Here is a 16041-nt window from a genome sequence, read left to right as displayed (position 1 = left end):
CAAAACCATCATGCCATTTGAAATACATCTGCCTAGTTTAAGAGGTGTGTGATCATCATGCTGATGAGCAATTATTTTCTTCTACATTTGTATAAGGAAATGGGAGAGAGATAAAAAGATTCAACGTACCTGGTAGCTAAATCTTAAATTCTTCTTTGTTTCTTCCTTGCTAGTTCCATTAACTTCTTCAGGCTGCATAACCATTCTTGTTTCTGTATTCCACAGGAATGAACTATGCTAGTGATGTTTTAGTGACATGGACTGGTACCTGGACTGTGAGGAATTCATGCCAGATTTTCTCCATTTGAATCACAGGAGTTAGCTGTAGTTCCAAGAAACACTTAAGTAAAAGAACTTGTCTCTCAAAATGTTTTTCTGTCCTCAGTAGATTTTAAATGCTTAAGCACTCATAAAGCGGGGTAGACTGGAGAACAAAGAAAAGTAGTCAATATTTTTTCCAAATCTTTAATAAGACTTTTTTTTAATTATTTTTTTAATTGAAGTTATACTTAGCCATATTCATTATCCGATCATTTTAAAGAATTTTCATGAGTGACTAGAGAAGGAAAAAAAAAGCTTGCAAACATGAAAAAATATCAGTCCTATTAAGCTCAGAAAGTTGTTGTTGCTCTTAGAATATCACGGAGAAGACTATGGCTTGAACCTGTGAATAGTAGAAAGATATCCAAATCAAAATAGAAGTGTTCAATAGTGAAAGAAGTGCCAGAATAGGCACTTAGTTTGTATTCATTAAGGATTCTGCAGTGACAGTTTCTGTAAATTCTGTCAATACAAACGTCTCACTAGTTATAAAGTAATAGACTGCAGGAAAAAATTCTAAGGTGATTGTCTGCAAGTTGAGGTATATATTATTATTGCATTGTCTAATGGAGGTTAAATACATTTGTATTAAAGAAGGTTATTTGTTACTTTAATCTTTTTAAGATATGCCTAATTATCTCAAATAATAAAATCATCCTGAATCTACATTGTTAACAGTTGTGACAGCCTCCATAAAGCCAGGTGATTTCACATTGACTATGAAAGTCATTATTAAAAACAGATGCAGAAGGGTTAGCCAAAAACAATATAGTAGCTACAAAGCAAAAACTATATTATAGGATGATGAGATAATATCCTTGTACAATGATGTAAGAACTAAAGAAAGATTTCATAATAAATAAGCTTGAGTTTTTAATATATTTCACTGTAAGACAAGGAAGTTCTATTTTTTAGCTGGACTTAACATTTACTTTCAAACTTGTTTGCACAAGATCAGCAGCTGCATCTGTTTTTACACCTCATTTAGTATCAAGCTATGGTACATCTATGTTCACTAACATTCAGTTGAGTGAGTTATCATACTTCAGAGGGTATTCATAAAAACCTCACTTCAAAAAGCTTCAGCATGACTCTAAGGCTCTTAGGAAAACTTAGCACATGCAATCTCTCTGTTAGTACTTGTGAGCTTGAAATGTGCTTACTAAGCATGTGCTTAACTATCTAGATGCAGCCTAAATGCGTGAGATTGCAAGCATGTGAGCTGTAACTGGGATGTGCTTCATGTACCTGGATGCTGATAAAAAGGCACAGCTGTCATATCAGAACATCTTCAATGAAATGATCCTGTTTTCTACTAGTAGTTCAGGTGCAATGGGAATTGGTTTACAGCTGGTCTCTATCATACTCAAGTGATAGTATGTTTTCAGCAACCTGAACTTTGCCCACACCAAGATCGCAAGAATATATAAAATACAGGAAAAAAACCTTGTATTCAGATATATCGCTACAAAGTAATGTGTTTATAAAAATCAATTCCTCCTCCTGAGTTCTCTCCTTCTCACAACATAAAACACTGCAAATCAGTGAATGCAGCTAATTCTCCTTTACCTGAATGAGAACTTAAGTCCTAACCATAGTAAAAGCTCATTTATACAAGGTGAGGTCTATCAAGAATCTTATGCCTGGAACTTCTTAAAGAACGCTCTTAAGTTTCCCTCTTAGGAGGCAACCACCCCACCCAAAAACACAGTCATCTTTGGGTTGTAGCTACCACCAAGTACATATTAGCAAGGTCTTCAGGTTATTTCCCAATGGTTTTGTTTGAGATTTATTGCTTTATTACTTACAAAGCTTTTGCAAAAATTAACTTTTGCAAAAAGTTAACCTTTCAGGTATTCATTTGAATCTATAGAGAAGCTGAATTTTTTTATTTAGTACTGTTTCAGTGAATATTTGGATCATGCTTGAGAGAAATGATTGAAAGAGCACAAAGTCACAGAAACAATGCTGCTTATTCCAAAAGTGGTAACTTCTGTAGTTGCTCTTGTTTTAATGTTGAGTGATAGTTTTTCTGCCAATAGACTCTTTATTTGTCCAGAAGGAGAGCAGCTTCTAGGAGGTACCAGGATGGAAGAAAGAAAAAAAACATAGCTTTCAGTATCAGGACAAAAATTTGTAGCTAGACTGGGATTTATGAAGAGTCAGTTTAGAGTGTTTGTGGTGATCTGTATTAATAAATAGGCAGCTTTTTCTATAGGGATTTTTTTTATTTTTTATTTTTCCCAGGTTGTGTCTTTGTTTTTAGATTTAAACCCATCATTACTACTCCTTAAGGATAAAAAGGAGGAAAATCTGGAAGAAGATGATTGGAAGCTTGGTAGAAGGGCATACATTTTTATTTATTGATACACTGTCTGCAGAGAGCCTTTACTATCTCCACCTGACTTCTCAGGTCTGAAGGTTTACATTTCCAGGAAAAGCCAAAGAAAGATGTGTGTGAGAATTAGCCCTTAAAACCATATCCAGGGTTTTCAGCATGACTGACAAAAATAAAGGAAAGACGTCCATGTCTGTCTAAGAAAACGAATGTGAAACCCACATAAAGGTGTGAGTTCCCAATGAAGCTCTATGGTACCTCTTTCTGCCTCAAGTAGAAAATGTTTCTGTTTATCCTTATTAGAAATCCATTGCATGTATCTATATAATGGAATCTTTCTTTTTTTTTTTTTTTTATTGCAAATAGGGCTCTAAATCTTACTTTAGAAATGAATATTGCACTATATGCCAGTGCATGTGCAGAGGAAGCCATTAATAATCTTCATTATGAAAACCTGATCACAAGTGTTTTTAGTCCATTAGCTTTTCAGCTTTATTTATGTCTTCTTTCAGGAAGAATTTGAAGCCAGAATTCAAAAAATGAAATTTGGAAAAAGAGCAACACATGAGGTCATCAAGTGCTGTCACATCCAGTACGTCAGAAAACTATTTTCTTTAAGACTTCCAATAAGTCCTAAAAGAAGATGAATGAATATTCACCATCTTCTTTTTCATCATTAAATTACAATGCTTTTAGGAAACAAAACTCTGATGAATCACGCCAACGTAATCTTCTATTTACACAAAACTCCAATATACTATACTTCCACAGGCTGTATAAATCTACTGCAAGTAGAAACACTAAGTCTCTTCCCCTGAAGGCTAACATGACATAACTGTATTCTTAGTATGTCCTGACTGCCAAGATCTCTAGTACTATGGTCCCTGCTAGGATAGGAAATTTTTGAAATAAAACATTGAAATATTTGCTGTCAGCTTCCTATCTTTGTGAGTTTACATCTTCGTTGTAGTTACTAGTAAAATAAATAAATAAACAAATCTTTGCTCCAAAGCACCTTCAGGTCCTATTTTGTGAGAGCCGTTCTCAGGAGAACAGTTTTGCCTCAAACAAAATCATGCTATGAGATGGGTGAATGTGTAATTATGCTCTAAAAGGAAAATAATTTTTCTCTTGTATAGTAACTTGATTTCTCTCCTGTTTTGGTGTGGTTTTTTTCCTTTCTTTAAAATACTATGGGAATCACATTATTTATGTTTATTAAATGACTAGTCACTATTTTATCTGGTTAATATAATCACCTCATGCAACTGAGCTTTGAAAAATAATATTTTTACAATTTCCATGGAACACAGTTACTGTCAGCTTCGAGACTTTTCTTATATGTTTAGTGTACTACTGTACTTCTAAAGCTATGACTCAATCCTCTTGCACTGGGAAGTGTGAATTTGGGATGCAAAATGTCAGCACAGGGAATGCTCTCAGTGTATCACTTGTGCCATAGGCAGCAGTGGCACTAGTGGCCACCCCTTGGAGCTGCAGTTGTTCATACTTCACAAAAGCCTTTGGAAAATCCTTCTGAGAAATAATAAAAAGAAAAATAGTCTTGGATAATCTGTCTTCATCTTCGTTTAACATACCAAGAGGCAAGGTGATTGTCTAAATTATTTTATAATGTATAAGGGAACATTTTTCCTGTGATTTACATGAAGAATGCTATGATTAGTCTGATTTAATCATTTGGCATTCAATGCTTTCTGATTGACCAATGCTGAAAGGCCAAAGTTGTGGGTTTTTTTGCATAAAGAGTAGGTTGCTTCCAAATTAATTTCTGTAGGAGACAACATGGATGCGATGTTTTTAAAGCTTAATTTAAATTCAAATTAATGTGAAGACAAGCTCCTTGAGTCACCTAGTCTTTCTTGGTGGAATCATTTGTAATTGAATGTTAAGATCAAAGTTTAAGTTTATAAGAAAGAAAAACAAGTGCAGATAAATAGTTATTATCTGACATCCTTATGAAAATTCATGACCTGCCGCTTTATCAGAGACCTTTTAAGAATTCTAATTGTGAAGTATGCATAACTATTAAATGGCTAGAACGCTTCAGTCTCTTGATAAGAAGCGAGTTAAATAATTGTCCTGTTTAACTTGTGCTTGTTAACCTTTAAGGTCAACTAGTTTGAACATACGTTTAATGAAATCCTGGAGCCAGAATTTATGATACTGCTGCTGAATGTTAAATTGGACAATTTACATAAGCAGGACATTAACCTTCTGAGCACTAAATAGCATTTTAGCACTTAGCCGCTGGGGACAATAAGGGACATGTTCTATATATTTGTGATTAGCTTGCCTGGAAACTCTCATGATGACCAATTGGCCTACCAAGTTTAGCAGCATAATTAAATGAATGGACTCAGCCTAAGTAAATTATCAGTGCTGTGTACAGTATATCATTATAGTCCTAAGGAAAAAAAAAAAAAGAAGATATGAATAATTTAATATTACATTACTAATTTATCAGTGCTAAGTGACTGTGAGGAGGCTCTTTGTAATTCGTTGTTTTAAATTTGATATTTGATTTACTGCTGGTGTGATTAAACTTGAACCTACTTCATTTCTTTATCTGAAATTTATGGTAACAGTAGACTTTTTTCTCAGGGTAATAGATGTATTTCTCGTTTTCTTCTGCTTTGATGTTAACAGCAAATACAAAGTATTATGTGTTGCCAAACTAGTAATTAAGCAATTTGTCATTACAAGCTGTGTGTCATCTTTTAGCTAGTAGATTTCATAGCTGATAAGAGCAGCAGACCTGGAATGGTTTGTTTTCAGAGTCTGAAGAACATAGTGATAGCAGCTTGGGGTACACTTAATTCTTGAAGCAAAAAGGTGTAGAACAATATTCTTGCTCTGCCTACCCTAGTTATTCTCTTAAGGCAAATCAAGACCATATATCACAAACAGGTAACACAGACTCTTTGGGGATAGATGTTCCGCTTGTTAGGATGATCATAATTTATTCAGGGTGGTACTTGCTGGTCTTGTTCTGATGCCACACAGACACAGAAACAGACATGTTCTGAATAGTAACATTGGACCTCCTAGGGAAATGGCTAAACATGGAAGGTTGTACTAGATCAGTGAAGATAAGAACAGGAAGTTGAATTCAAGGAGCTGGAGCCAAATGGAAGAGGGGAGAGATATTTGAGCAAACTTCCAATAATGAATCAGCATACAGCCAACGTCTTCAGAAACAATCTCTCAGCATTTCTGACTGTTTCCCCCGAAACCCAGCAGAAATCATTGCTAAAGATATACTCCTGCCCTTGATATTTTTCCTGAGTTTGCAAATTCTTCTTGATTTGAAGTATGATAGACCAGGTATACTGGAAAGATTATGATTAAGTTGGAAATGGTACTATTTAGAAAAGTTAACTGAATTCCCATGCTTCCCAATGGCTAGCCAAATTGCTTCAATTGATGGTTTGGATTCTATGGCTCTTAGTATTTTCCAGATAGCAGATTTTAAGAATTAGAAAGATCAGTACAATAGAAAGTTGATACAAGATGTGCAACAATGGAAGGACTAAGGAAAACAGACTGCTCACCCACCTCCAAAGATCTAGGCTCAAAGAAGTCCACAATGAAGGGAGCTCCAAAAAGAAAACCCTTTCCAGCAGCAGTCAGCCCTTAAATGAATTCTAAGAGGTTGCATAGGTGAATTGCCTTCACCTGTGCTCCCAGGGCTGATGGGGGGATCCATACCCAGGTGCTCAATCAGTGGTTCAGGCTGTGATTCAACAGTTACCATACACTGACACATGCCAATCTTTTCAACCTCACTGATTACACCATAGTTATAAACTATTGATAATAAAATAGATGAACAGAAAGAAACCTAGTTATAGCCATCAATATGCCTGATCAAATAATCCTGAGTATTACTCAAGGTGTCATCTGGTAGCTTTGGACATTTGGTAGACCTAAAAAGCAATTAAGAAGTGGTGAATGTGTTTTTAGAAGGTAGTCTGAAAAGAGAGCTCTCCCACTTGCTGACTTTCCCATACAGAAAAATGTGGGTGACCTGAGTTTAAGCTCTTGTTTTGGAGCAGACATTTATGTGGTATTAAGCAAGTTAGTGAGTTTGAGTGCTCTAGCCCCAGTGCTCAAAAATAGCGTAGTCCCTCCTTCAAAAAGTTCTGTGTGGATAAATGCATCATGACTGTGAGCTATGCTATGAACTATAGCAACGAAAGTTGTACAAGTAAATCCTCTTCCCAGAAAATAGTAAAACTCCTTTATGGAGTTAGCTTTTGTGACAAAAGAGATTTCTGCTTGATACGTGATAAATACACTTGCATCTGAGTTAAGAGGGGGAAAAAAAAGAAGAAAGACAAAGTCACGCACTGGCCCTTCTTAGCCCCAGAGACTCAAACTGTTAAAAAAGATGCATTATCAGCACAGCATGTATCTATTTTTCTACTCTATTTTTGTGGCATCACTGCTTTCAATAAGCTATCACAGGATTATAAGGTGCAAGAGCCTTCAGAAACAATTTTAGAACATGACAGCTACCTTTCCCCTCCTTTGTTCCTCCTTCCAGATATTTTTCATTTGAGACATTTCTCTCTGTATTTTCAAAACAGTTTTATGAACATGCTCAAAATTCTTGGCTTTTTGTTACAGGCACGGTCTGTTCAGAACACCAGCCTGTTCACTCTGTATGAAACTACGATGCTCAATCCTGCGATCACGGAAACTGGGATTACACTGGAGTGACTAATTCCTGCTTGAATTAGGAACCAACAAAGGAAACAGTGTGTTCAAATAGTACCATAGAAAAAATCCTAGGGTAATAAGTAACCCACACATAGCAGTGCAGTAGCACAAATACAAACTGGTAAAGACTGATTTTTTTTAAAAAAAGACTCTGAATATGTTATTTCCTGATCTCATCAGCTTTTCTCGTGGCAAGATCAATTTACATTTCTGTCTCATTTCCCTTCCCACTGTTCTATGTAAATCAATGTAATAAGATTGTTATGGCTCTTTATCGAGGTTGGATCCCCATCCAACTGAATATAGTCTTTTGATTTTTCTCCATTGGTTAGCCAACAAAAAAATCCTGTTTCCCATTAATCCTCAACTGTAGTCTTATTTAATGTACTGTTCTGTTTCCACTACACTGGAAATCTTGTGTTCTGGTCCAGTTGTCTTTTTTCTTCCCTTCATCAGAGAATGTTTTAGTACTTCAGGGCATACAGTCCTTATTAGGAAAGAAACCTCATATAGGAAAATGAACATTGTATTGGGTGATACCAAGGAGGAACAGAGTAAGTATTTTCTTTCACTTCATTAAATATGCAATCTGATTACAAGAGACACACTTTCAGTGGACCACTTCCAGTAAGTCTTTGCTTAAGATATTTGCAAGTACTTAAGTTTCCTGATTTTAAAAATGCAGCAGATAGATCAGCTGAATGCAACAGGCAAGACACTTTTCATCATGCCTTTAAAATTGCCTTTGCTAATTTACACCTACAGGAAATAGCACATTTAAAATTACTGGCATTGCTTTGTCTTCATGCATTTTGGTATTCATTTTAGTTTTGCCATTTACTGATACCATCAGTTTCTTCACTAACCCTCAGCTTCTATTTAAAAATACTAATGATTATATATGCTGAATCTGACATACAGAAGGAGTAGTTTTATGTTACTGGAAGCTATGGAGTCTGTCTCTGCATCCTTCTCTCTTCTTCCTACACTGTCTGGCTAGTGAACTGTTGTATACACTATTGATAGTCAACACTTATATGGAATGATGTTTTAAACAAGCTTAAAACCTTCTGAAATGAAGAAAAAAAAACCTGATGTAGCACTCTGGCAGTCTATTTGAAGCAATTTTAAAATGCTTTCAGCCTTACTGTAGCTGCAAGACATCTTCCCACAAAACAACTGTTATCTCTGAAGAAAAAAGGAAGACATTTCTCCGGCTTGCTTTTCATACAGAAATTCTTAAATATAATCCTTTTTGTTGCTTTGGTAAGTCAATCACACTAACAGGTACCAGTTATTCAGTGACTGCCTTGGGCTAAATAGAGCAAGTGACAAAAACACTTTTAGGTTGTCATGTGTTAATGTAAAATGCTCCCAGACCTCAATGCTTATTCATCTTCATCTAGTTGACTAATGCTTTTCCCATGTTGTTACATGTTGGTAAATTAAAGAAGCCTTCCAGACAGTTCTGTCAACAGTTTACTGAAATGTACCTCATTAGTGTGGTTCAGCTGTCACATGAGTGTAATTTAATCCTATTGAATTATCACTCAAAAATGCTTGAATGCCGAGCCTTTATATGCTAAGAAACAAGGTTTTCTAGGAATACTGTCATGTCTTAAATTGATTAAATGTGAAGCATGCAAGGGAAAACCCCAGAGTTTTTTATACTTGCACTAAGACTTGTGACAGCCCTTTAACCGCATCCTGTATTTCAGAGAATTGCAGGGAGACAGGTGTGTATCTATGAAGGATTTGTGTTTTCTAGGTGCATAGCAAAGCCAAGAGGCTGAACACCATGCTTATGATACTTTTATTTCAACCTCCAAAATTAAGGAATTTAATTCCTCAAGTAAGAAATTAAAAGTATAAAGATGAATTTCAATTAGCTCAATCTCCAGTTATCTCAGGTATCTCAGTAAATCATATGCACTCAGAACTCCTTTTAAAGAATATCAGACATTCTGAAATCTTTGGAATCAGATCTGTGTTACCTGACCACTACAGTTATGATACGAAGTATATAGTCTGGCTGCCTGTATGTCTGTATGAGTGTCTGGGGTCTTTAAGTATATTCTGCTCTTACTGAAATCAGAGAAATGGGTCCCATCAGCCTGAGCATGATATGCCTGGGAAAGCTCAGAAATGGCATTTTGGGGGAAAAATCTGCTTACTGAAAGAGAATGCTTCCCTAAACATGCTTTAATGGTTTCTTTAGAATTGATCTGAGGGGACACAGGAAAGAATTTCAGAATGAAATACAAGGGTAAATTTTGCCCGTTTATGGGCTTTTCTGATCATGACAGAGAGTAGTGTTTCACTCTTGCATTTCTTGTACCTTGGGCATATGCTGAAAACTCAAGTTGATCAGTTTCCTGAGAGAAACTGCAAAAGGTTTGGCTACTTTCCAGTGGAGAAAAGGAACAGTTTTTACATCTCATGCAAGAGGATAAGGGTTTTTCATTCACACCAACTTCCAGATGTAACAGATGAAGTGTGATATTTGCATATATATTTGCTTACTATTGACAAATTGGGAGGGGAAAAGGAGTGGCATTGCAGATGCAGGATGTCTGCTAAGACAGCTCAGGAAAGCTTTCCAATGTGCAGTCCTGTTCCCACTGAAGGACACCAGCAAGTCTCTGAGGAGTGTGTCCTCAGTGCTCAGGGCCAGCCCTACATAGTTTCCTCTCCTGGTAGCTGTGCTGGCTTTACATATTTAATGAAATTTTATGGTTTTAGGCATTGTAAATTATATTCACTTTCTCAGACCTCTAAGACCTTCCTCCACCTTCCCTCCCTTGCCTGTCAAGTTTCACTGGGTATGCTTTAAATTCTGGAGAGGAGAACACTGACTTTGCATAACATAAATGAAAGAACTGGAAAGCATTTCATTTTCATACAAATTACATGAAACCCACAAGATTCTGTCCTTGAGGGGAGAGAGCAAGGCAGTAAGAGTGCAGAGAAACAACAACTTTTCTTTGTTTGTATGTTTGTGGGATAATATTCCACTGTTCATATATGGAAAGGAAAATTCCTGTGCTTTGCAGATAGCAATTGTTAGATCAAACAGGATTTTACTTGGTTTTGTAAAACTAAGAATCTTTGCCATAATCATACGTACAAAATATGTACATATCTGAGGGAAGTTATTAAAAAAATAAAATAAAATAAAATTGCTGGTAAAGAAACATTTGGAGTAGGGCAGTATTTTCCATTACTTATTTCTCAGTGAAGCAAGCACTCCCCTTCACTAGGCATATCAAACTGCTCTTCTGCAACAGAGACGACTACAGCCAAAGCATTTTCAATGATCAAAATGCACTGTTATGTTTTGTGTATGGGACTGAAGAGCAGCTACAATAGACTAGAGCTGAGAACATGTAACCTATATGGAAAGATTTTCAAAGTTGCTGTACTGAAGGCAAGGAGAGATGAATACTAGTGGATGGGGTTATCAGCAGAAAAGCAATAACTAATTCACGACTCCTACAATACTGGTGCCATAAAGTTAGCTAACTTTGTCCTATATTCCTCTGCATGAAGCAATTGTCAGATCACAGTATGCTGAATATTTTCAAACAATTCCATAACAAGCAAGCATTTCCTTGTTGTGGTTGAATGCTGGCACTGAGAGGCTACAGAGTTTGTCTGTCAAAAGTATGCAGGACACAGACATGGACAACCTGCTCTAGGAAAAGTGACATGAAGTAAAACATGACTAAAAGAAAGTCTAAAGCTACTCTAATATTTTCAGTAGAAACTTTCCAGACAATTGGAAGAAAAAAAGTTAAAATGGAGTAGATCCAAGATGTCAGACCAAGCTGCCTTTTCCTCCAGTACTGCCTTTAACTCATAGAAGCTACTACGGCCACCAGAGACTGCAGGTTCATGTGAAATGGGTGCTCTTTCATTCAGATGACTCTGGGACAACAAGTGTAGCATATCATGACATTCAGCCCAAGTTCATTAAAAGAAATCTTAAATAGTACGATACCTTCTTGTTCTTACTGTAGTTCCACCAAAAATGTTACACGCTGTATGCCACACCAGTGCTTGTCTTCTGTACTCAAAACTAGCAGTAAGATTTGTTGTAGCTCAGACCATGAAAACAGTCTTTAAGAATAAATAACTAAATAAACATAACAAAATGCCAAAATGTACATAGAAAAGTCCAGAAATTAGAAGCCACTAAAATGTACTATTAGATTCAGAGCTAAAGAATACTGAAATATAGAACTGCATGTCTGTTTCAACATTAGTTTTTTGTTGAGTTCCTTACGTATGTTTCAGATAACAAAAGGTAAAGCTGAATTTATAAAATAATTTCAATTTTTTAACAAAGAAGTATTCACTGTTAAAAAGTGTCTCATACATTTATTAGTCATACCACATGTATCTTTGTCATACAAAAATCTTCTGCTCAGATTTCAGTATATTCCTGGACTACACTCAACATGCTAATTAAAAATATTGCATACAAAATACTTGTCAAAAGCCTGAAGTTCAACACATAGTGTTCTAGTCCTATCACACCGTTTTTTTATTTCTACTCACATAGGCACAAAGATACCTATTGAATTCAAGGACTTGACTCCTAACTGGAAGTCCACTGAAATCAATAGAAAAATTCCAGTCACCCCAACAAAATGTGCATCTAACTTTTCTATGGGACCATCTCATCTTTCATTTTCTTATTTTAAAGCGTTCTATCTGTAATAGTTGCTAGCACAGTGCCATAAATGTCCTTTATTTTGCTAATAGTTATTTTTATGGGATGAGCTCATAATATTACATACAGATCTTTGTTATTTTATTATTATTTTGTTTAAGTACTAGTTGGGAATGTGTTTTTGAATATCTGAAATTTCTATGGCTTCTGCTTGCAGTGTGATTTGTTTCCAGCTCCACTTCACACTTCTCTGTAGGTAGCTTGGATCTCAATTATCAAATGCAGGTCCAAATCATATTACTCGTGTTATTAGGGACCTCCTGTAGGATGCCATGGTTTTAGAGAACTGGGTGTTAGGCTAGTGATTAGCCTTTGATGTATACAAAGTTGGATCACTTTCTTTTCTCAGCAAAGTGATACTGATTAAAACTGGCTTTCATTTTACACTGAAAGAGTTCTGAAGAGCTTTTTTTTTCCCATTCCTATTTAAGGCATAATTTGAGAACATCAAAAGGCTTACTACTGTTGGAGGAAACTGTTCTTTCCCAGACAGTGCTGTTCCCCTAAGCCACGTCTAGTACTAGTCTGATTCCTTGGTGAGCCAGCTCAGCTTGATAAGCAACCAGAAAACCTTGTTCCTGCCGAATTTGTTCTCTGTGTGTGTGATGGACTGACTTGGTGAGGGATCAGGGAGTGCAGGAACTCATGCCTGGGAGAAAGGGAAAGGTTCTCTTTCATTGCAGAGAGCAACTACCTTAGCTGAGCCATTAATACAGGGCCCTTACAATACATTTAGCCCAGCTGGAGTTAACTATAACTGATATGTCTGAATAAATTAGGTAAGTGATGCAAGCATCACTGAAGGTTGTAGAGTTTTCAGACTGTCTTTCCAAAAGTGAGGCTTTTACCCAAGTATGTGCTTGGTGGCATTTGTGCAGGACCTGTTGGAACTTGTATTGACTTTCTAGGTATATTCAGCCCTGTGCTAACATGGACACTGTAAGAGGAACAAAAGTACTGGCAAATTGTGTTTATGTATAGATTTACTCCTTGGCCACAGAATCTAGCACATCAGGAATCCCCTTCATAGAATTTGAGAAGTGAAATCAGCTACAAGCTGTATATATATCAAAAAATGGGAGTAAAAGCAAGGAAGGCGTTGCCTGAACCCCCTTCATTCAGTAGTTCACCTGCACCATAGATACATAATAAAATAATATACTGCAATATCATCCTGTGATATTAAGATCATAGCTTTTTCCCCTGTGGAAAAGCAGAAACTGAATAGCTGGGCACAGAAGTGTAACATAAGAAAAGAGATAGTCATTATTCACAAAGAAAAATGAGAATATGAAAGCTGGTATGCCTAGGAATTTTTGCAGAGGGTGGGCATGCTCCCAGAACAGGCATATGCATGACTGGAAGAGAGCATTTGCATTTCAAGACAAATTTACTGCTTGTTTTATTGTTACTTTAAAGCAGGGGAATAGCTTGCAAAATCAGATAGTTTGAGAGGGAAGATTCATCTTTCAAGTAAAAGAAAAAAAGATAACAAAAGCAACTATGGAAAGGCTAACTAGGATGGAAGGCATTCTTAAAACAGATGCTCCTAAATAAAAGTCTAAAAAGACTGATTTTTTTGTTCTGACATGCTTGTCTGGCTCTTATGAAAATCCTTGGCCTGTCTTCTTTCCAGCTGTCTTTCTTTTAGAGTTCTGTTGAAATCTGTACATGCTTAAGAACAAACTGAGAGATCTTTTTTTCCCCTACATCCCTTGCAAAAGGTGACTGTAAAGGCAGTAGTGTGAGTGTCATCACTCTGTTATATCTCCTCAAGTAACCTGTCCCTTATCTATGAGAAATAGCCTCCAAAACCCTCAGTTCTTGGGACATGGTATGGTTTAAGACAAAACCTTAAGTAGTATGGTTTTCATGTTGATTAACAGGTATTTTGTAAAATGGAAGCATACTGCAAAAGATTATATAATCTTCCTAAGAGTAGGTAATCTTGTCTTTTCCTCTTGGTGCATCTTCTACAATTTCTTCTAGATAATTTCTCTCTGATAAGGCTTTTACTGAGGCTCCAAAATACAGATATACTGTGTGGTACTATATCTGGGCAGCACTTCTGGTTTTGTCTCATCTCACAGGCTATGTGCTGCCTGTGCCAAATGAGACGGAAAGCACCACTTTCCCCTTTCACTTTAATGTATAATGATGCATGAAGTCTTAATTAATTGAAATGAGGTGTGGCCTAAAAAGTTGAGAAATAACATGTTAGGAACATCCATACATCCATACTGCTGCAGAAAACCTCAACAGTTAGAAGAAACCAGGCTGCCTAGACTTCTTGCACAGTTATATCTATCCTTTGAAAGCCAACAGCCCATGTAAGCCTGTAGTTACAAGTCCAAGAAAAAGCCACACCAACTACCAACAAGCCACAGCAGCAGATAACCTCTGCATGAGAGGCCATTTGGAGCACTTAGAGCCCCATCAACATGCTCACAGTCCTGATGCAACCACCTGTTGTAACTCTTTAAGTATGTGGCTTTAACCACAAGGTGTAAAATTGTGTGGATGTCAATGGTGAGAAGAATATGGATGCACATTTCACTGCTGTGTTCCTGCCTTGACACAGGAGTCATGAGATGAACAGAGACTTCTACTCCTTACAATGTGCTCCAACAAGCAGAGCTACTTCTAGATGGTCATAATTTATATCTGGACAACTAAAGCAGTTTCAAAATTATCCATAGTACTGACCGTCTCCCTTTTTCCTTTATCAAACATATCTTGGCAAAGAAAATAATCTGTCCTTTCTGCCTGTAAAAGTAGAGTTTTTGAAAGCTAAATCTTTTTAATATGTCATTACTAATGTTGTGTGAAGCGCTTGTCTCCAGACTTGGAGATGATTTTTCTTATTTATCCATGGTACATTGTCAGGACAACTGGATAAATAAGTCCCTAAGGGACTATTTTTAAGGAGATTGGAATGTAGGTTGATTCCTACATTTTGTTTTGCTGCCACTAATTCTGTAAGGATCTAGTTCTGGCTGTGAAGGGAATGGGATTTTGGTGCACCAAACTCATGGCTGCAAAAAATCGAGCTTTTAATAATTACCTTAATCCTTAGATACTATGTATGTATTTGTTTGTTTTAAGTATATAGAGAAATCTACGTGTATACTGACATTATTTATATATATAATATATATATATATATATATTTATCTATATATATTTAAATGGCATGTATTTACTTTGCCTTATAGTGATACTTGCTCTGATGGCATAGCCCATGGAATTATCTTTACAGCTATTTTGTAGTCATGACATTGATGTTGCCATGCAAGAATGGGGAAAATATTATCTTTTTTGTGTCAGTTTTCATTAAATCTCTAACATATTTATACCAAATAAAGAGCGGAGATTGTTAGCCTGTTTTATTATTATTCCATGTTTTATTATCTTTGCTAAACGAACATGATGGCTTGTGTTTGTTTTTTTTTTCCACATATACTAAACTGTGAAGAATGAATTTTTTTAAAGGATAAACAATTTCCGTATAAAATACAGTACATTAATCATGCTGCATCTTAGTGTTACTATGTCTGAATTTGATCATTTCTCTAAATCTTTGAAATCAGGTGCTTCTCTGTTACTTTCCAATGACATTTAACAGTTAGACTTAAAAATACAGAAGAATGCACTATAAGTTTTAGCCAAAATGATTATGGCAGTCATTTGAATAAAATACAGATTTTGCAAGCTGTAAAGCATATCATTATACTATATACTGGTCTAACTAAGGTTTGGTTCACAAACTACAGTGCTCTAACCAAGTCATTAAATCTATCTAAAAGGGCCTCATTTGAGAAGCAATAAAATTTTTAATCATTTTATTATTAAAAGAGTGTTTAATATGTAGCTAATTAAATGCCAAAGGCAGGTTATCTGAGTT

This window comes from Excalfactoria chinensis, chromosome 3 (genome assembly GCF_039878825.1).
Source record: "Excalfactoria chinensis isolate bCotChi1 chromosome 3, bCotChi1.hap2, whole genome shotgun sequence".
Classification (NCBI taxonomy): Eukaryota; Metazoa; Chordata; class Aves; order Galliformes; family Phasianidae; genus Excalfactoria; species Excalfactoria chinensis.
This window is presented reverse-complemented; position numbering follows the sequence as displayed.